The sequence below is a fragment of the Pleurodeles waltl genome, chromosome 5 (genome assembly GCF_031143425.1).
Source record: "Pleurodeles waltl isolate 20211129_DDA chromosome 5, aPleWal1.hap1.20221129, whole genome shotgun sequence".
NCBI lineage: Eukaryota > Metazoa > Chordata > Amphibia > Caudata > Salamandridae > Pleurodeles > Pleurodeles waltl.
Genome location: NC_090444.1, coordinates 1,003,337,439 through 1,003,359,462, shown reverse-complemented (window position 1 = coordinate 1,003,359,462; position 22,024 = coordinate 1,003,337,439).

Sequence of the window (22,024 nt, the reverse complement as noted above, 5' to 3'; positions counted from 1 at the left end):
TGGGTGATAGTTTGGTGTTCCCACATTGAAAATTTGATTTGTTTTTTTAGCTAAAGTTTAGGTTTTCAGGGGATTCTGGGTAATAAAACACTGGGGATCCATGGAAGCCACACCTTTCTGGACTCCCGCGGGTGTCTAGTTTTCAGAAATGTCTGGATTTGGTAGGTTTCCCTAGATGACTGCCAAGCCTGGGACCAAAAACGCAGCCCCACCCTGCAAGGACACGTCATTTTCTGATAAATGATTTTGAAATCTCCACAATATGTTTTGGACTCTTCCCTGTTGCAGGCACTAGGCCTATTCACACAAGTGGGGTACCATTGTTAATAGGAGAATTAGGGGAATGTTGGGTGAAAGGAAGTTTGTGGCTGCCCTCAGATTCCAGAACTTTCCAACACAGACATTTGATTAAAATTTATTTTTTTGTGACTTTTGAGGTTTGCAAGGGATTCTGGGGGACAGAAACTGGTGCGAGCCACACATTTCACCCCATCTTGGATTCTTCTGGGTGCTAGTTTTTAAAAACATACATGTTTGCTAGGTTTCCCTAGGTGTCAACTGAGCTAGGGCCCTAAATCCACAGCTAGGCACATTGCAAAAAAAGGGTCCGTTTTGGATGGAAAAATGTGATGGGTCACATTGCGCTTTTGGCCATTTCGTGTCGCGGGCACTAGGTCTACCCACACAAGTGAGGTACCATTTTTGTCAGGAGTGGCTTCCCTTAAATTCCAGAACTTTCCATCAGAGAAATGTAAGGAAAATGTGTTTTTAGACAACTTTTGAGGTTTGCAATGGATTCTGGGTAACAAAACCTGGTGAGAACCACACAGGTCACCCCATCCTGGACTCTAAATGGTGTTTAGTTTTTAAAAATGTATAGGTTTGCTAAGTTTCCCTAGGTTCCAGCTGAGCTAAGGCCCAAAATCCACAGCTAGGCACATTTAAAAAAAGGGTCAGTTTTGGCTGGAAAAATGTGATGCATCCTTCTTGGGTTTTTGCCAGTTTTGTGTCACGGACACTTTCTCTACTCACACATGTGAGGTTCTGGAATACTTGGGCGAATACTGGGTGAAAGAAAGTTTGTGGTTCCCCTCAGATTCCAGAACCTTTCATCAGAGAAATGTGTGTTAGGTACATTTTGAGTTTTGCAAGGGATCCTGGGTAACAGAACCTGGTAAGAACCGTGCAAGTCACCCCATTCTGGATTCCCCTAGGTGTCTAAAAATGTACATGTTTGCTAGGTGGTTTCTCTTGGTGCTCCCTAATCTAGAGCCCAAAATTCACAGCTAGACACATTGCAAAACAATGGTCAGTTTAGAGTGGAAAATGTGCTGACTCTATGTTGTGTTTTGGGCAATTTCCTGTCATCAGCACTAGGCCTACCCACACAAGTAAGGTACCGATTTCATGAGGAGACAGGGGGAAACACAGAATAATAGAAAAAGTGTTGTACCAATAGTTGTTCTCTGTATTTGCGCCATCTAAATGCAAGACAGTGTGTAAGAAAAAAGTCATTTTCAGAAATGCCCTCTAATTCACATGCTAGAATGGCTACCCACAAATTCAGAGATGTGCAACTAACCACTGCTTCTAAACTCCATATCTTGTGCCCCAATGAGGAAATATATAGGTTACCTTGATACCTATAGTTCTCTCTTTATATATTACCAAATGTATTGCTGTATACCCGATACACAATAAAAAAACATTGCAAGGTATAGCTCAGTTATTGGTTCTGGGTAGCTTGGGTTCTTGGAGAACCTATACGCCCTATATATCGCTACACCCAGAAGGGTCCAGCAAACATAACGGTATATTGCTTTTGAAAATCTGCCATTTTTGTGAAAAGGTACAGATGAAAACTTAGACACAAATGGCATTTTTTTCTGCTCAATTTCAATATTGTTTTTATTTCATTTGCTATAGGAAAACCTTGAAGGATCTATACAAATGAACCCTTGCTGAATTAAGAATTTTGTCTACTTTTCAGAAATGTATAACTTTCTAGGACGCGCCATTGGTATCATACCTCTTTTAGACATTAACTGGAAGGAGTTTGAAAGCACAAAAATAGGAAAAATGGGGTATGTTCCAGTAAAATGCCTAAACTGTGTTGAAAAATGTGATTTTTTTAATCTAGTCTGCCTGTTCCTGAAATCTGTGATGATGGTGATTTTAGCACCACAAACCCTTCTTAGACAGCATTTTCAAGAAAAATACAGATACCTTCTGCAGCACTTTTTTCCCATTTTTCCAAAACAAAACAAAATGTAGCTGTATTTTGCCTAATTTCTCGTTCCTCTCCAGGGAAATCCACAAACCTCTCAGTTCACAGGATGTTGGAAAAAAAGGACACATTCTTGGTGTGGATGGCTTTAGTGATCAAAACGTTATGGGGGCCTAAGTGCAAACTACCCTAAATAGTAAAAAAAAAGCTTAGCACAGGAGGACGAAAAGGCTTAGCAGCGGAGGCGTTAAAGGAACAATTTTTTTCTTTTCTCCTTCAGCACTCCACTGGAATGCATGTTTTTTCTTGCTATTTTTCTAATGTTTTTCTTCTCCCTTCATATACCACGGCAATCCCAACATTCTATGTTGCTCCCTCCTTTACCCAGCCCCATTTCATACTTAGATTCCTCCACACTGTCCTTTTTTTATTTTATTTCAGTATTCCAGCTCAAGCTTGCCTGTTGCTGCCATTGTTGACTTCTCACCCACCAACTCCCCCACACGTAACCCCTACCCGTTCCTACATTACAGTACCACCCCTTCTATTATGGGCCTCTGTAAACAAATGTTATTTATACATTTGCAGCTTGTGCAGCTCCTTATTTAATGCACAATTTAGTGCATTCTTAAACTCAATTTTTTCACTTTATCACTCAGTGTGGGATCCCCCATTTTTAAATGGTAAAAACAAAATGAAGGCATTTTCATGTCATATGCACCTGCATGCATTTTGACGCATACACGTGCACACGTCACCAAACTGGGCCACTATTCCATCATATGCCTCTGTGCAAGTGCACATGCAGGTCATTGCGCTGTTTTGATTTTTCTTTTGCTGATGCTGAACAGCATCAATAGAAATATTTACAAAGCTAATAGGTCCAAAATGTAAGACAGGATGCTTGCACTGTTTCTGCCCAAGATGTAGCTGTGTATAAAATTAGGTGTTTCCACAGCTTGTAAAAAAAAGAAAAAAAGCATGTTTTGAATGCACTTGCATAACATTCTCAGATCAGTCAGAAGCTTTTATTTGACTCAGGCCAAAACTAGTTACTGGGTCGTGAAACACACACCCTCGTTTCAATCCCATCTTCCTAGCTAAATCAAACTGTGTGACCCAGAACATTTGTTTTACTTTTCTCTGCTTTATTTACACAGATCATCACATTTGAGAGCAGCTTGAAATAATTTAGTTCAGTGTGTGCACTGTAAAACACCCTCTGTTACATATGGTTTAATAGCTTACAATGTTGCTCCATCTACAGCGACAGTAAAAGTCTTGCATAGGAGGCATGGGGCAACTGATTTGCTTCTTAGGTCACTCATAAAATTTTCATCATGGCAGAAGAGGGAAAGAATGTGCTATCCATTAAGGATCTGAATTGCACAATCAAGAAACCTAGGGCCTGATTTAGGAAAAGTGGCACTGCACCCAGGGCAGCGCCACTCTTCTTCCGCTTCTTAGCACACCCCTAAGGCCACCATGTGTGCGCCATATCAAAGATATGGCGGACCATAGCGGTAGTTAGGGAAACTAACATCAACATTTTTTACACTAGTTGGGAGCTTTGCAGGATTAGTGTAAATAAAAGTTGTAAACAGTGGTGTGCCTCCTTTTAATGCCTGCTCTGAGCCAAAAACAATTATGCAAAGAAATCTCTTGGATTTTTTTGCACCATTTTTTCAGTCCCCTTAATGGGGGACAGCCCACTTTGCATACATTATGCCTGGCGTAGGTATAATGTAGCACAAAGGGTTACAGAGGGTTACAAAGTGGCAGAACGCATGCATTGCACCACTTTGTAAAATGGTGTGGTGATTTTGGTCTCGTTGAGCCACATTAACGTAAAAAAAATTATGCTAATGTGGCGCAAGGAAGCGCTAGGGGCTCTTAAGTCTGTCCCCTCGTTTCAGTTCGAGTTTCCAATCATGACCAAACAATGTGATGCTAGGCAGTTACTTTTCTCCACTATGCCTTTTTTCCATGAACACCACATTTGAAACCACCTTAAAATATGTCAGAAAGCATACTGTACAACAGAGGTCTTCAAACTTTTTGATGCTAGGACCCCCTCTCAAACCTTTTTAGGCACAAGGACCCCCTCCTGACATAAATTTCTAGAACCCTGTACTCCTGATCATCGACAATCATAAACATCCCCAATACCCACTGCAAATCAATTTTACATTGAGGAAATAAGATGTAACAGTGTTTAGCAAACCAAAGGTCAGTGAGTGTTTGGGCGTGGTCAAGGCTGTGGCTAAAAACAAAGGTTCTCATTTATGAGGAATTGGCGTGTGGCAGCGACGCAAGTCTTCTTGCTACACTGCCCTGCCCCAATATAAAAGGGCAGGAATGCACCGTATTTCTGAAATACAGTGCATTCCTACCCTTTCCCCCTGTGCTGGCACACAAATTGCTGCCTAGCGCCAACGTAACCAGGATTGTTTTTGTGCAGGAAGGGGCACCTTCCTGAACAAAAAACTTCCTGGGAGGTATTTTCCTATTTCCATGTGTGCAGTAGAATGCAACAGACATGGAAAGAGGAAAAAAATAGGAGAAATGAAAACCTTTCTCCTCATTATACCTCTGTAAGGTTTTGGCACTGGTCCATTTTACATAATTTTGTAAATCTGAGGCAGCATCAAAATCCATGGGTGTTGCATGGGAACACCCACTGCAACATCCATGGAAGGCCTCCTCGACACAGAGTAAGTCAACGCAGTAGCTTGCGCTGCTTTGGCTTACTCCATATCTATGAGGCCATGCAATACCGCTTAGGGTGGCTCTGCCTAGCTTCATAGGTATTACGGAGAGGCTTGTTCCGCCGGACCATCAATAAAAGTGATGCTCTGGTGGCGCAAGCCTCTCATAAATATGCCCCAAAATATACTGTAAGTTTTTTTAGGTCGATCACCGTCAGGTAGCTACATATAAAATAACATGCAGTTTAAAAGAAAAATACATAAAAGAAAGTGGTTACTCATTGGGAAATGCTCTGTAGTGCATTATGAAACCTCTATTAGTTAATGCACTACAGAGATTTATGTGTAACCAGATCGCCACAGAATTAAATCTTGGTTGGTGCAGTAGACTTGTGTATTTTTAGTGCCACAAGGTCACAGCCTGTGACAGAAAGCACTGTGAAAATGTAAGTCATTATTTTAAAATGGTGTTTCCAAAATGTGGATTTAAGTAATACCAGACCTTGTGTAATACATGTTTTTAATATATGTCCCTTCAATACCGCCTAAGGGTAGTAAGCAATATGTATATACAATTACAATTAAAAGAACACTCTTCACAGCCTGGTTGTTCACTCTTTGCACTACTACTCAAAAAGAACAAATCCTTGTCATCACAAAGCTTTGAGTGATTCGATCAATTAAAGACAGAACCGGCTCCAAAGCGTACTTTACCTTTGTATATTTTACCATTTGAATTTGCAGATCATCTCGTAGCTCATATGTGTATTCCATTCGGGAAGCAGGCCCCCTGTCATGAAGGATTCTTTAGCTGTCTGTGCAGCTTTATTTCACACCACAGGAAACTCAATCAATGAAAGTTCAGCTGAAGCACTTTACCGATCGGCTGGGGGAATGCACGACCCTCTTTCTAGGACTCCACGGCCCACCTGGGGGTCGCGACCCACATTTTGGAGGCCTCTACTGTACAACAACCTCTTTTGTGTACGGTTTAAAAGACTATAATGTTTCTCCATCTATAAAAATAAAAGGCTTTTATAGAAGAAATCAAGAAAACTGACTTGTCTCTTGAATGATTAACACAATTGTCACTGCAGAAAGGGTGGTTTAAAAAGGCTGCTCACATCAGTGATATAATCTGAGGTGCTAAAGTGACATAATCCAAAATACACTTTTTTAATGGAAAAGTTCACACCTCAGCTATTAATAGAGTGGCAGTCACAGACATTTGTAGAACAGTGGGAGGTCCAGAATGAGCCAAGGGCTGTCCTAAAGCCTCCATAGCACTGTTTTTTCAGAAAGGTTGTAGCACAGATTGGGTTGCAAAGATGAAACCTGAACCTCCCTGCCTCACTACCCTATTAGTGCTAATAGCAAGGCAGGAGATATTTTGGTTTCGGGCATATAGTTAGTGGCTTTATGGCCTATTTCCTCCTGCTGCCCACAACTAGTCAGTTGCGATTGTGGCTTGGCAGTATGGGGGTGGCCTGTTTTATAGTGAATGCTGCAATCACAATGTCTTTCCCTGAGAAATATATTGCATACTAACATCACCAGCAGCCTATTGGAAGGTCTGCCCCATCAGCAGGTCTTTCCCCCCTTCTGATGCTGGTCAACAAGCCCTATGAAGGAAGGACTGTATCACAATATTTGATGTAAGATTACACTGTACCCCACAGGGGCAATATGCAAGCACCGAAACAAGTCAATAAAAAAGAGAATAGTCCACAGCTTGCCCCCCTGTGGTTAATCTTCTGGTGGGGAGACCCTAGCAAAAACATTTTGTGCTCCCCCATCTAGAATTTGAATATAGGTCTAACAGTTTAACAAAAGGAGACAATAAATGTCAACAAAAGTGAGATAATCTCAGTGTTAGAAATGGGGTCTCTAGTTGGCAGTGGTGTGCACCCTGTCCAAGTGGGGACCCTCACTCTAGCCAGAGTAAGGGAGGTGCACATCTAAGATAACCCCTGCTCACCCCCTTGGTAGCTTGGCACAAGCAGTCAGGCTTATCCCAGAGGCAATGTGTGAAATATTTGTACACACGCACAGCAACACAGTGAAAACACCACAAAAGTATGTCACACCAGTATAGATTAATAGCCAAAATTTAACTGGGTAAAATAAGACCAAAATGACAAAAAGCATCCAACATCCACAAGCAAAGATACAACTTTTCAAGGACTAAATCTCGGTAAAGCACTGAGCTCCAACTAGGGCTATCATGACGTCTTGATGTAATCATTTTCAACAGTCCGATGCCACACATGAGGGATTATGGGCCAGTCAGAGTCGCAAGGACCACAGGTACAGTACCTTTTGAAGGCAATGAAACAAAGATTTTGCACGTAGTCGGGGAGGTGAGGCGTCACTGGAACCGGTACAGCATTATTTCCTTACTGCTACTGGGAAGGTGAGGCGCCAGTTCCTTACTGCCAGGCAGGGGAGGTGAGGAGTAATTTCCTTACAGTTGCAGGGGAGGTGATGCAGCATTAGTGGTGAGGCGTTGGTCCTTACGGTCCAGCAGGTTCAATGAATCCAGCAGGTCAAGGTGCGAGGCATCGATTTGCGGTGTTGCAATCACACCATAGTGCCACAGGTACTGCAGCAGTGTTGGAGTCCCATGTCATGGACTTCGGTGTCACAGCACTTGGGACTCACATTGTGGCAGGACTTCGGAGGAGCTGTGGTGGTGCTGGACCACGAGGCATTGGACATGGTCATTACACTCAGCGAGGACCCTGGCTCCAGTGCAGGCAGCGGCACAGAGTCAGACAGAGGCGCCCGTTCCAAAGTCGCTGTACTTGATTTCTTCTCGGTTGCACCAGAACTCACTGCCAAGGGCCTAGGGACTGGATTTGGCACCACTTGGCAAGCCAGGACTCTCCACAAGAGAGCAGCAATGCTGGCAGATGAGGTCTTTGATGTGCTTGAGATTTCTGACAGGAAGCAAACTCAGTCCAGCCCTTGGAAAACCTTTGGAAGCAGGATGTAGAAAGCCAAGTCAAGTCCTTTCACTCCCAGAACAGAAGCAGCAAGCAGCAGCCCAGCACAGAAAATCAACCGGCACAGTAGCAGTCACTCCTTCAGCATCTAGCTCTTCTTCTTGCAGAATGTCCTCAGTCCTAAAGAATTCTAAAGTTGTAGTCTCGGACGTCCAGTACTTATACTCATTTCTGCCTTTGAAGTAGGCAAACTTCAAAGAAAGATCTTTGTAGTGCACAAGATCCTGCCTTTCTTGCCTTGGCCCCAGACACACTCCAGGGAGTTGGAGACTGCTTTGTGTAAGGACAGGCACTGCCTGATCCAGATGCAAGTGTCAGCTTTTCCCACCCCTCTAGCCCAGAAAGACCCATGAGGATATGAAAGGCAAACCTCAGTTTGCTTTGTGTGACTGTCTAAGTGAATTCACAAACAGCCCATCTGTCATCCTGACCCAGATGACAGGCATAAACAAGCAGAGGTACAGGCAGAGGCACAGAACAATTAAGCAAGAAAATGCCCACTTTCTTAAATCTTAAAGTGGCATTTTCAAACTTCCAATTTAAAAAGCAACTTTGCCAAAAGATTTATTTTTAAATTGTGAGATCTGAGACCCTATACTCCATATCGCTATCTATTGCCAATTTGAAATAACACTTAAAAGATATTTCAAGTGCAATCCCCATGTTGCCCTATGAGAGAGCTAGTCCTTGCAATAGTGAACATCGAATGTAGCATTATTTCACTATCAGGACACGTAAAACACACCAGTACATGTCCTATCTTTTAAACACACTGCACCATGCCCTTGGGGCTGCCTTGGGCCTACCTTAGGGGTGACTTACATGTAGTAAAAAGGATGATTTGGGCCTGGCAAGTGGGTGCATTTGCCAGGTTGACATGTCAGTTTGAAACTGCACCCACAGACACTGCAGTGGCAGTTCTGAGGCATGTTTACTGAGCTAATCATGTGGGTGGTACAATCAGTGCTGCAGGCACACTAGTAACTTTTGATTTACAGGCCCTGGGCACATATGGTGCAAAATACTACTTACTAGTAAATCAGATATGCCAATCATGGATAAACCACTCATCAATACCATTTAGACAGAGAGCACTTGCACTTTAGCACTGGTCAGCAGTGGTAAAGTGCCCAGAGTCCTAAAGCCAGCAAAAACGAAATTCCAGAGCACAGGATCAAGAACAGGAGGTCAGAAGTCAAAATGATAGGAGAAACCATGCCAAGGGCTAACAGTTCTAACACTTAGCCAATCTAGGGAATCCATAACAAAGAGAGTGTACAACCAATGAAATTAGTACTCTTGAATGCATCCCAGTGCAAGACATGGAACCTGCTGATTAAGCTTACTACACAAGGTAGGTGAGGGTTCACCCTATATGAGTATATGGTTGTGCAGTAAATAAGTAAGAGGTCTGCCTATTTCTTGTAAGACTTTTGTACTTCCTGATTGTTTATGTCACGTTTACTAAATTGTACAAGTCATTTAACACCTTTCGCTCACTCTTTATTGTGTTAGCTATCTGTGTTGTCCCTGTCCTGTATATATGTATTATTTGTGTTGGGGAAGTTGCACTGTGGCTGCCCATGTTATACTATCATTGTGTTGTGAAGTTCAGTATAAAACTTTCCACTCCACAAAAGATACAAACTTTCCACATTGCCCATGCTTGTTTAAGGCATGATGTGAGAGAAAACGTGAACCCATGCAAAATATGTGAGCAGAGTTTACTTTTGGTTTAAAGTATGAAACAAGTGTTTTTTAAATGGAGTAGGTGACTTTGTAAAGTTTTAAAAGATAGTTGAAATTGTCTTTGTGTCATGAATAACAATTCCATTAAATTTTGACATTTTAGCCAACACTACTTTGCTTACCAGGGGTTTTGGTACCAAAGTGAAAATGTTACAAAAAACCACAAACCTTACAATGCAACCTGCTGTAAAAAATAGATTACTGTATACTATGTTGTACTGCCACAATTGGCAAATGCAAAATAAAATGTTGTTCCTGGCTTTCTGCCTTTTTACCTTCTAAGACATCACAGGTTGAACAGCCCAGTGGATGAGAGGGCAAACAAGGCTTTTCAGATGCAAATTCCAGCATCTCCAGCTAATGGGCAACAATAACTCTCCCTGGAATACCAGCTCCCTAAAATAATTTATTTAACAGATCAATGCCGAATCAGCAAGTTTGAGAAAAGAAAAATAATGATCTTTCAGTCCCTCTTCTCCAGTGTGATTTATGTGGTGAAGCTCAAACAACGTTCAAACAATATAAGGAGTAAAAGACTGCATTAATAGAACAGGGCTAGCAAACTTATAAACAACTTTGGCAACATGCCTTACAAAACTAACCAACCTCACTAATATATTAAAACTGCCTAACACCCAACCCCTCCCCTCTAATAGATCTTACCCCCTAGAGATGACCCTTCCCACCCCAGCCTTGAACCCAAAATCCTGTAACGCTTTTGCTCTAGTGTCCACCTTGAGTGTGACAATGACCAAATAGGCCACCCATACATTCACCACCACTAAATAACCCCTATTCAGCCCACCCATTGATAGCTAATCATCCAATCAGAACCCTGGAGCATTGCAGGAACACAACAACATATCCAACTAGCCCGGAGGAGCCTGGGCAAACCCATCTCTCCCCAGCCCCCAATGCTCATGCCAGAGTTGCTTTAGCTGAGCAAATGGCATGTTATTAAAGTAAGCTTTCCACAGTCTAGAAATAATTATGTCTAAACCCAAATAAAGATAACTGAATTGAAAAAGAATGAAAGAACAAAGATTGATTAACAGAATCTAACTGCAAAAGAAAAATAGGGAGGGGTAACAAAATAAATAAGAAGGACCCCGATTAGACAATTAGATAGCTAAAATTGTGGCCCACGTTTTCAATTGGAGGCACTGTTTTTTAACTTGTAGTGTGACGCTGTATAGGTGTTTTGTAAGATATAGGAGACTACATGCATTTGTGCATGCCGCAGGCAATGTTCAAGATAATAAGAGGGAAATGAACAGTAAAACTAGGCCTAACAGATCATAAAATAGACTCAAAGAGAAGAAAACTGGCTCATGCACTGGCCTGTCAGACCTGCACTTCTGGCACTGCCAGGTTGGAATATTAGCCAGTCTGACCCTGAAAAATAATAATACTACTACTACTACTACTACTACTACTACTACTACTAATAATAATAATAATAATAATAATAATAAATATTCAAGAGCAGGTATTTTTTTCTTACTCGCCTTTAATTGTCTATTTCTTAAAAGTGTGACCGTGATAAAGTTAGAATGTCAGTTCTTAGACACTAAGCAGTCCCTCGGTAATGAGGGGCACATTAGGCAATACACAAGAGTGTGACATCCTCTCCAACAGAGCATATAAAAAGCCCGTTGATTACCTCTTTCCAAACGTGCTAGTGCTGAGATAGCGGGAGAGCCAACACTCTGCCGTCATGTCTGCTAATATCACATTATATTTATGACGGTAAGTAGCTCTAATTATCTGAATAATATCTAACTCCCTTTATAGTACATCAAGGCTATCTTTAAAGTTCTTTATATGTCGTTATTCTAAAAGGTACAATTATCGCAGCGTCTGCATCGTGGAAAGCGTTTATTTTCAACGTGACGCAAGCTTTGCACTATTCACAAGCAAGAAAAGGAAGCATCAGTGTATAGGGGAGGGTGATTTTCTATGGGGAAAAAATAAAAATGTTCACCTACTAGAAATTTTGCAAGCGTTAATGTTCTGCATTTTGAGGACTGCAAAACTATGACTGTCATAATTTTCCGGGCGTACTCCTTTACAGTTTTTTAAGAATGGCAAAAAATACATTTTCTACTCTTTACAAAAATAATCGCACGAGACTAAAGTTCTGACTTGTTCACCCTGTCCTTTGTGAATAGGTCGTATATTTGTAAACAATGTATCTATGGGAACGGATTTCCAACAAAATTGAAGTGGCATGTTAAAGGTGGATCCTGAATATCGACTGCTGATTATCGCTGGACACTAATATCGCAGCCAGAAAATCTAGGGACAAATTATCATACAGCTTTTCTACACCTAACTCCACATACGTGTACCTTGAGGACATGTATATCTTCAGTGTATCCACTTACCTCTCAGTATTTTCTCCCTCGATATTCTTTCCACAAACTGGTGTACCATGATATTCTTGTACTCGATATTAAAGAGCACAGTCCTAATAAAACATCTATACATAAGCTTGCGCATGCATCAGTGGATGCATTTTTGTTTTTATGTGCAATCAACATATTTGTCATAGCATGTTTATACAATTGTTTGCAAAAGGGTTAATGTCAATCTCACAAATGTGTATATGCCTTTGAAAAACGTTCTGAAATAGCAATGCACATTTATGACAAATTTAACAGATCAGTTTCATGTCAATCAAAAGAACTGAAGCAACAGCAAATCAAAAATGTGACAGTTGTGAATATACTGCATTCGACGCTGAATTTAAAAGCGTCGTAGCACAATCATCGTCCAGCAGTTGTCTAAACGTCCTGAGGTCACTTTACAGAAAATGAGGTCCTCGAACGAGCAGTATAAGGTCCCTATTGGCCTTCGAGGACTGCATTTATGTAGTTCGGAACAGAAGGGGCCATGGACACCATTTCTGTAGACACGTGTGTGCCCTGCATTAGAGGGTGCAGCATCTTCAAATAAAGATGTTTGTTCATAGGCATCCCGAGATGATTCCCATGCAAATCAGGGGATTTGTATAGATTGGGTGAATTATGGGCAATGAAAGCCTAAATGGAGGTGTCTGATGTGCGCCACCTGGGCGGTGGAGCAAACTTAGTGTGACTCCCAAGGGTGCCCTGGGGGAGAGAGAGCAGATAAATCTATGTGCAGTTGTTTATTGTGACGGGATTCCCGTAGCCCAAGGTTCCTGGTGGACTTTGTAAGAAATGGTGGCTATGAGTAGCTGCTAACAGTGACACCGACAGCGCAGCAGGCACCATTCCATCAGTGTCCTCATACTAAAACCCTTCTAATCGTCATCACGCATGATAGTCTAGTAGACAAATCCACTGTGGTCCTCTAACGTATACGTGTTATTCCTGGTGTGTACATTACAGGAGACTAACTCCCACAACTCACTTTAAGAAGATAGAAAGATAGGAAAAACCTCTCAAAGAAACCAGAGGTGAAGCTGATGGTTCATTACAGATCCCAGGCCTTTTATCACAGGCATAGCTCTCTGAGTGCTAGAGAGAGGGAACTGTTGCCATTGCCAACATATTTATCGAAGGTTTGTAATCTTGTCTTACTCCATGTAGCCTAGCTACGTCATACCCCTCCTCATGTAGCAGTCTTCTGTCTATGAAGACATTAGTTTATTTTGCATTGTCTGGCATAAACATTTGTCTAAGAACACCTGTTGAATTTATTAAGTAATCATACGTAGTACACTGTTTACAACTATTGTGCATGTTAAGTTATAATCGTCTCATCTGGTCAACATATTTCATTGCCCCTGGTTCTAGTGGTAATTTCACCATGGGACCAAATTGTCAGACATGATCCACCGCAGGGCTTCAAAGAAAAAACATAAGAGAAGCAAGTGAGTTGAGAAAAGGTTAGGACCCTGTTTGTGTGCTGATATCCAAATGCCAGAAGGCATGATCAGTGAGAATATATTCACCACACTCCCACTACTGTGATAGCCTACCAGATGGGTTTCCTGTCAAAAAATGAAAATAAAATAATTTATTGCCTGCAAAACCAAAAAGACAAATCCATATGTATGATGTAAATGTAGCATCTTCCAAACAGTCCGGTTAGTTGTGGCATTGTATGTCTACCATGAGTAAAATCCTAAAGAGCATAGTGCCCAGTTTAACGCAAACAGAATTAGTTTGTCTAACAGGAAGAACTAAACGCCTAGCATACGACTTTCACCAGGGTTCTCCTGCATCTGTATGTGCACAGAGTGTGGTGGCATACATAAATGGGCATGCAACAGGAAAGTGCATAAACAAGGCTCTTTCAGAGTATGTCAAGAAAATATAGCAGAAAACGCTAGGTCGTGTATGACTCTCATTTTGCTGCGGGGCTAATGAGACCGGAGTGCTGCTGCCTCATGGAAAGCATGCCACAAATTGGTGGAGGGGTCGAACGCACTCACTGCTGAGATGGACTACTGGTGAACTGAAGGCATTTACTTTGGAGGCCATTGACAGTGGAGGCCACTAAGGCCGTATAAGTACTAAGTTCGTGCAAAGTTTAAACTTTTAGTAAGATACATGGGAAAGGTCAATATACCATGATACTTTAACTCCATAAATATAGCCCCATACTTTTTGGCTGAAATGTAAGTGTCATATGTGCTGGGGGAGACCAAAGACTATTGGTAAGCATGCTTGACAGGGGATCTAGAATAAGCTCTCTATAAGGGCCACGCTAGTGTAACTTCAAGCAGCACAGACCACTTATATTATATCAATGTACTTAACAATGGTGAATCATAGACACTGTCCTGAATATAGGCAACAGCAATCAGCGCAGATCACTGTTATCATGTTAATGTAGTGGGGTATATAATTACAAGAAAGAGGTGCATCGGTCCCGATGCGCCACTTTTCTTGTGTCCCCCTTACCCTCCTAGTGACACCATGGTTGCTCCGCATTTACAATATGGGGCACAGTGGCAGTAGTTACCACAACAGCTTCAGAATTTTAGATGCCGTTGTGGCGCTTTGTTGCACTATCGTCAAAAATCTTCACTCTAGTGTAGCAAAGCATAGGGAGATCCATATATTATTATTGTAGTGTCACTTTAGTGCCTGCCCTCAGCAGACATTTAAAATGATGGAAAAAATACCACAGTGAAAGCTTGTAAATTTCACTGTGCCATTTGTTCGGGCCTCCCTCCTTGGGAATGCCCCCCTGACGCAGGCATAATGTGGCGCAAGGAGTTGCAAAGTGGTACAATGGATGCCACTTTGTAAATATTGTGCGTGCAAATGGCCACCTTAACGTCGTCTTAGCCACATAAAAATGATGCTAAGGCGTCGTTAAGGCAGTGCTAAGGGTTTGTAAAGCTGTCGTTTAGTGTATCATAGATATCTTTTAAATAAAGATATCTGCTAAGAGACACACACTTGCTAATAGGCACTGAAAACTACAATGAATGTCTAAAGCTGGAAAATGAATATTATGCTGATTATGAACCCACTCAAACAGGGGTGCTTTCCCACAGTGTACCCCCATGGGATCATACACCAATCTTGATCTAATCAATGAGGTCATTCAGACCTGCTCTGTCAGTTTCTTCAGTTAAAATCTTTTCTGCCTCCTTTGATAACTCACATTTTCAGTTCCCTTTCTGATAAAGTCAATTAAGACCAGAATTGTCCGGCCAAAAGTGCTAACATTATAACTAATTTCTTTTAAATGTGTGACCAGTTTTGTAGTAAGTTTACCACCGTTCATGGTGCTTATGTGTTCCTGAATTCGAGGTTTAATTTTTCATGTGGGAGTACAGGTATAGTGCAGTGTCTGTTGGATTTGACCAGGAATTCTTACTCCCACACAAACAAAAACGAACACTTTCCCTCCTCTCTGTTTGGTAAGACTCCAAAATGTTGGTTATTTCACCAAATAATGTACTTTCTCTCATTTAGTGCCCCTATCAATCAGCATTCCTCTCCCTTTGCTTGTCTTTAATGTATTTTAACACTATGTGCCAGACTGGTTGTTGGAAAATCTGACCCCCTCCATCCCCAGTCTTACTGACTAAGTTACACCCCTGTACACAACTCACTTTTAGAAGATAGAAAGATAGGAGAAGCCTCACACAAGCAACAAGAGCTGACACTGAAGGTTCATGCAATAACCCAGGTGCACTTCAGTCTTTTAATAGCCATTGTAGTATCACAATTCGTGAAGGCCTTCTGAATTCACAGTGGGCCCTCCTTCAACTGGATATCCTTTGATGCTTTGGTTAGATGACATGCATTGCAGCCCTCACATGGTTTATGGTCTCAGACCCTTGCATAATGATTACGGTATTTTCCTTTTTCTGGCCCAGATGTAGTGTGACAGCCAGTCCTTAAGACTTTGTACTCCTTTTGAACAAACATTGTTGAGGTTTTATATGGGCAGGTTTGGTGTTGAGAGTCTTCCAGTTGTTTCTGATGACATTTCATCCAACAGGGCATATGGCATTACCACAGTGACTTATTCCTGTTTAACCTTTTCACTTTTCTCCAATAATGCGGGCATTGGAAAGTTCATGTTCTTTTTTGGGCGCAGCGACTTAGACTATTAGGGTATGCCCTCTGATCCAGACAAGTCTTCAAACTCTTCTGCTTGTTGTATTGTATTGTATTGTATTGTATTGTATTGTATTGTAATAGTATTTATATAGTGCTTACTACCCCTGATGAGGCGTTGAATCACTTTTCGGCGAGTAGCACGCTACTCAGGAACCCAACAAGAATTAGTGATGGATTAGTATCGGGAAATATGAGTACAGTTTTAGTATTATTATGAGTTAATTTGAGTCGCGGATATGAGAGTTTGTAACTTAGATTGACTGGAGTAATGGAGGGGTGAAGGAGGAAAGAATCCAGAAGTATTCATTGGGAGTATATGGTAATAGGATTTAGGCTTGGGATGAGTAAAGGGGGATGGAGGAGGGAAGAGTCTGTGGAAGGGGTTAGGGAGATCATAGTAGCAGTGTGAGATAAATGAGGGTGAATTTAGTAGGGTTGTTTGGGAGGTCATGGTAGTAAAGTGAGGTTTGGTGAGTTAGATGTGGAAGTGGAGGGAAGAGCTTAGGCAGTGTTATTTAGGAGATTAAAGTAGTAGAATGGATTTGGGATGAGTCAGAGTGGGAATGGAGGATAGATTGATAGAGACATGACATATGATGATCGGTGGATAAGTGTGATATAAGATGAGAACAGGGATTCATAGATACCTAGTATAACAACCCACCCAGGAGCCATGCCATGACCCACGAACATGCCAAGCACAGAACAACATACACACATACATACATATATATATATATGTATATATACACACACACACACACACACACACACATACATACACCCATGAATGCACACATATGCACACATATATGTACATACAATATATATTTACAACCACGGGTAAATATACTTAGTTAAACAGGTTTAAAGAGTGTGTGTGTATTTTATTGTTATGACATAGTAGTGATACATATTTATAATTAGAAATATACACATAATCAGAAAATAATATTTATCAACATAGGAATATGCAGTCCATAGTTGTTTGAATATGGTGGTTATGAAGGAAAGAGCCAACTCTTGAGTAGTGTTCTGAAGACAAGAAAGTTATCTGTGGCTCTTATAGTTCAATCTATGTATGTATGCTCAAAGGCTGTGCTTGAATAATTCTGTTGGTATCTAAGGAATGGTTCCACTGGAAGATTATCCCGCAAAGCACTAGGATGGTAAGAGTTATAATTCAGACAAGAGTTCTTATCTCTGGCTTTTGTGTGACCCAACATGGTCGGTGTGTGCCCTCTACCATAATGTGAATGTCAAGGTAAGCAACTGAGCTCTGGCTAACCATCCAAGTGAAATGGAAATGTGGGGCAGGGTCCATAACGCTTTCAAGTTGAGATTCTGTTCAAGTTTGGATACAGAGAACATCATCAATATACATTTTCCAATTTGCCACTAGGCCCAGATATGTAGTTATTCTCAAACATGCATAATTAAATGAAGGACAAACTTGGGACAAAGGTCTCTCCCATTTATGCCCCTTACACTTGAAGATATAGTTGTGAAACTAAATAAAAAATCCTGGTAAGGGCTAACTCCATGCACCGCAGGACTAATGTCTGAAGAGTGGAATCGAATCATTCCTGACTGAAGAGACCGTGCTATTGCTGCCAAAGTATGTTCCTGTGGAATGTTTGTGTAGAGTGGCTCTTTATCTAGAGTCACTGATAGCTGGCCGGTGCTGGTAAATTCTAAATCCTGTAACATTACCCGAATATCCATGGTGCCATTCACGTAGGTAAGGTTTTGAATGATGACATTTAAGTGAGTGGCGAGCACACCCATTTTTCCCTCGAGGATCCTTCTTTTGTACAGTAACCATTCCATTAGTACCTGTACCTGGGTTCCCTGAAAACTATCAATTCAGGGAAACGTTAGGGCCGCCATGTAGTATACTTCTTTGTAAAATGTCCACTCTGCAGCACATGTGCTAAGATAGTCTCCATTTCATTTGCTAAACATTCTGTGTGTGCCACATCAGGTAACAATGGCTGAATGCATAAACCAGGGCTGTGCACTGCATTTGCTAATATGGCCATGTGCCACTAGCCTGCCAAATCTACACAACAGAGCAATTCTGCATATTTGGGATGACGTAGAATGGGCTAAGTGTACAGTATGATGCACCCTTACCACACCTGTTAATTCATGAAAATGCTGGTGGCTTTCAAATTGCACCATCAATAAGCATTACGTTTAGACCAAAAGAGGCTCAAAATAAATATGTTAAGAGAATTTGTTTGTGTTTTTCCAAATGTTGTTTCTTTCACTAGTGTCTTGGCAAGACTATACCTGTTTTTCACTGTGGTCTGTAAAGCATTGGCCGCTACCTCATAGGGGATGCCAGGGCGTTGACCATCTGTCTCCCCATGTAGTTAAATGCTTCAGATGTCACATACAGCTTTTACATTAAAACAATTGATCTCAGATCGTTTATATGAACAAGTTGTAATGTCCACTTGTCAGCAGAAGAGGATTCCACTGTATGTATTGTGCATGTGTCAGGCGGGTTGTTACAGCTCAGCTTCACCCAGTCACAATATATATCTAACATGCTGCACTAGTGTCATCTAGTGCAGCATGTTAGATAATGAAGCTTCAGGGCTTGTTAATCATGTGCCCTTTACCCTCTTCGGATTCGGAATACAGAAAAAGCATTTGCAATGCAATAGGTCTCGCATTTGCGAGATTTAGAGCTATTGGCGTTGTAAATCCATAAATCGACTTTTCTTGCCACATAAATTGGTCAACACTGCCACATAATTTGGCCCTCTCTGCCACATAATTCAAGTGGCCTTGCATATAACTAAAGAACTTCCATTTACCTTCTTCCTCTGTCTGCAGCAAAAAAGTGAAAATATTCCCTAATTTAAATCTGCCATGCTAATTTGAAGAGAATACCACTTTCACCACCCTACCATCAGAGTTCCTGGCTGACTAACAGAAACACTGGAAGAAGGCTAGGTGCAGAAATATTAACAAGCTACACCCCTGATTTTAGGACTTAAAGGAGTTACAGTAGCAAGAAAAGCCCATTCCGAAATGAATTTCTCCACCAGACCTCAGAGTAAAATGCAGCGAGGTACGGGGTAAAAAATGAGAAGTGACAGCAATGCAGACACACCGCACATACGAGGAAGAGAAAGGAGGTGAGAAAGAAATTGTCAAAAGGAGTACAAAAGTCTACTACCCATCAACAACATGCTCTACGGGCAGTAAACGCTATTTCAATTGCCAATAAATACCATACTTCGAGCACAATTTAAAACAGTTCCCTCGTTGGCAATTCTAATGAATAAGTATAGAATATTAAGAGCACAGTGAGTGCAAAACTAGCTCCACAATTATAAAAAATTTAAAAATGCAGATTGATGTTAACACCCCGCTTTTAGAGGATATGAACGGGTAGCTCCTTCTTGCAGCACTAAATACGATGGAACACCAAAGCATGTAAACTCACCGCCCAAGGTGTGGCCTCAGCTTAAAGACAATACCATGTTGGTGGTGTCAGAACATTACAGACTCACCGAGGTCAAAAAACAAAATCTGCACTCGCAACAAGCACTCTGGTTTCCCTTACCGTTCGTCGCACGTTGTCTTGACGCACTGCAAAATGCAATAAACTTCCCTACGGCGCGATAACTTAAACTATAGTCATGTTTCCTTACAGTCAGAGACAGTGTGTACTAATAGACAATCCGACCACCAACTTACATCTATCCCTGAATGCTAAAATGTTTCCACACGCCCATGAAAAGAGTGAATCAACACCCCCTGCAACAGGCTTCGTTGCCCATCACGTCTGACCAGGGTTAAGCCTCTGCGGCTTTTCTGTTGTTTTTTTACCCTCTATCTTGTTGCAGTACCGCTCCTGACAACCTCTCTGCGGTCGCTGATTGTTTTGTTTTCCTCCTAGGACAGAAGTGAGGCGTGGATTAAGACTTTGCTCTGCATCTAAATTTGAGACGGGGAGGTTAAATACACCCATCGTAGTCTGATTCGTCATATTTAGACTTCCTGTTCGAATTAAAGAAAGATAGTTGGTGAAATCTGCTCATCTTAAATGTTTATTGGTTCAGTGCGTACGTCACGTCATCTACAATGTTTGTGTCATGTTATTGTTTCGTATCGGGTTGCATTTTTTGCACGTGTTTGGTCGGGTAACTCGTGTTTTAGAATCCTAGGGGAGCGGCTGCAAGTGATTTGCCATTTTATAATCTAGTGTGCATTTTCAAATGAAATGATGCATATGGAGCGGAAACGGTTAATTTCACCCACATTGTACTATTATATTTGTGTCCCTCCTCCTCATACGAATCCCAGCTTCAACAAAAAAACGGCCGCCATGAGCATTAGCGTCGAACGTATGAAGTGCATTTGATAAACGAGAGGGACTGGAACAACCCCTCTCTGCTGTTCCTTTTATTTGCAGAGGGAGCTGGTGGGGAGGAGGGACTGAACACACACCTATCATATAAGACCAATAGGCAAATTCTAAAGAAAAAAATTCCCCCAGAAGAGAAAAACAGGATATAGCGTAATTGTATAGTGCTTTGTGCTGCTCCCAAAGAGAAAAAGGCAGGACAAAGAGGCAGAACTGACCACTAGCAAGCAAGGATTTTTGAAGGACACTGGAACCAACAAAAGAAATCGCTTGAATTTGCTTGAACCCATATTCTAAGTATACTTAAAAGTATACAACACGTCAAACGCTACGCTCGACCTACAAAGGGTTTGTCTTTAGGCCTATCCTGGCTTCTGATTGGGAAGAATCTCTTTGACCTGGCTCTGATGAGTTACTTGCCGAGTTGCTCAATTCAGAAATCGTAGGCCCAGCGGAAAGAGCATGCAAGATCATGTTGAAGACGCCTGTTCCAATTAAATTTTTAGGTCGAGTGCGCAAACGCTTTGACCTGTTGTATGTATTGTGGGCTTTTAACAATGCCAACTGCACGCCCATCACTTTCACTCATTAGTGGGCTTCCCTTTCAAAACTCCTTTATCATCATTAGTAAATGCTTTACGTTTGTCCCTCCTTGGGGTGGTTTTGTTACTGTTCTGCAGACTGCCCCTTTTACATGGATAATAGCTGATATATTTGACTTCTTTTTCTTTTTGTTTCTCTCCTTCAGGCTAATGCTTATGACGGCCATGGCGTTTCCAATCGGCTCACTTATGTTCACTGTTTTACTTTTCATTTCAATTTGTGTGGCAAGAAAAGTCCAGTTAGGAATTTACAACACTAATAGCTCTAACTCAAGCAAATGCAAGACCCATTGCATTGCAAATATTCATTTCTTTAGCAGTTTCACTGTGTATGAGTTTATGTGTCCGTGTCTATTTGTTTGAGTGTTGTGGACTGTGTATGTATGGAGACTTTGTATGTATATCTGTGCAACTGTAATTTTATGCATTCCTGGGAGTGTATGAATGTTTATGTGCATGTGAACGTGCAATATGAAAATCACTTTTTATTTCTTCTACATCAGGGGTGTAGCTACCAATAGGGATTGGAGCCCTCTAGAATGAGAGGCCTTTTTCAGCCCAGTGTTTTTTTCTTTATTTCTCTTCCTCTTTCATTCCCTGGTTGTTTTCCTCACAGTTTAGCTCTTCCTCAAAGCCTGATGATGAAAAATAAGTGCAAACCTCAAAAATGAGTGCTGCTGAGCCACATCAGCAACCAAGGGGTCAAATTAAACAACATCAAAATTTACTCTTCTTTGGGCTATGATAGGATTCACAAGTCAGGCAATCGGT